This window comes from Macaca nemestrina, chromosome 2 (genome assembly GCF_043159975.1).
Source record: "Macaca nemestrina isolate mMacNem1 chromosome 2, mMacNem.hap1, whole genome shotgun sequence".
In the NCBI taxonomy this organism is placed as follows: domain Eukaryota; kingdom Metazoa; phylum Chordata; class Mammalia; order Primates; family Cercopithecidae; genus Macaca; species Macaca nemestrina.
Window position 1 is genome coordinate 78,606,853 of NC_092126.1, and position 1,070 is coordinate 78,607,922.

Sequence of the window (1,070 nt, forward strand, 5' to 3'; positions counted from 1 at the left end):
TAGAATTCTGGGTGGGTTAATAAGAAATAGAAAATAAATGTTAATGAAAAACTAGTAAAATTATTTACCCCATAAGTTATTTAAATAAAATAGGGTTTCTAAGCCATATTTGAGTTATGGTAGTTGTAAGCATTATTTTCAGAGGTTTTGACAGCAAAATGTCAGGTAAAATATTGCTGATACATGTTTTCATTCTTTGTCTCTCTCTTGCAGATTCACAACAAATAATAGTTAAAGGATCTGTAATACTTTGTAATAAAAACTATGTACATTTTAGTGTCAATAATTTAAAAAACAAAAACAAGATTTACATACTTTAGAATTGACTCTTTAAAAATTACCTATTTACACTAATTTGAATAATTTTTCTTAGCATTAATTATCGCAAGGTAGGAAGTATAGTGAGTGAGTGTAAACACCTGTTGGACTTCATTTCCTCTTTCATCAAAGATCTGTTGGCAACATAAATTGTAAGATTTAGTAACATAATACATAGCAAAAATTTCGAATCCATACAAGCTATTCTTAGTCTATGGCTCTTGATGCAGTGTAACTTGTACCAGATATATTTTTACAACTTGGTGAATAACTGCTTGGCAAATAAACTAACTTATTATCAATTCCTAATGCCCACCATCTGCCTTGTTCATTAAGAACTGTGTAGTTTATATGCAGTCTTACAATGGAACTAAATGATCATCAGTTATCTCTGGTGTCCCAGATCAGAAATTTTCTTACTTTTAAAACTGAGTATTTTGAAATATTCTTAAACATTTTACTTACTTTTAAGCTTAACAATCCTCAATCTAGGATAATTATAATCCTTGGTCTTCCATTTCTTTTTCATTTCCTTTTCTTCTTACCTTTCTATTAACTCCTACCCATCAAAAAGCAAATTACACATCACGTTATTTCATGGGACCATATATTCAACATTCTAAACATGCATATGAAATAGGGTGACGGTTATTTACAATTCCAAGTTCAGGTGCTTTACTACTTTTTCATATTACACAGACCAACTCTGAATTTCATATTACACAGACCAACCCTAGATGGATTTTACAGTG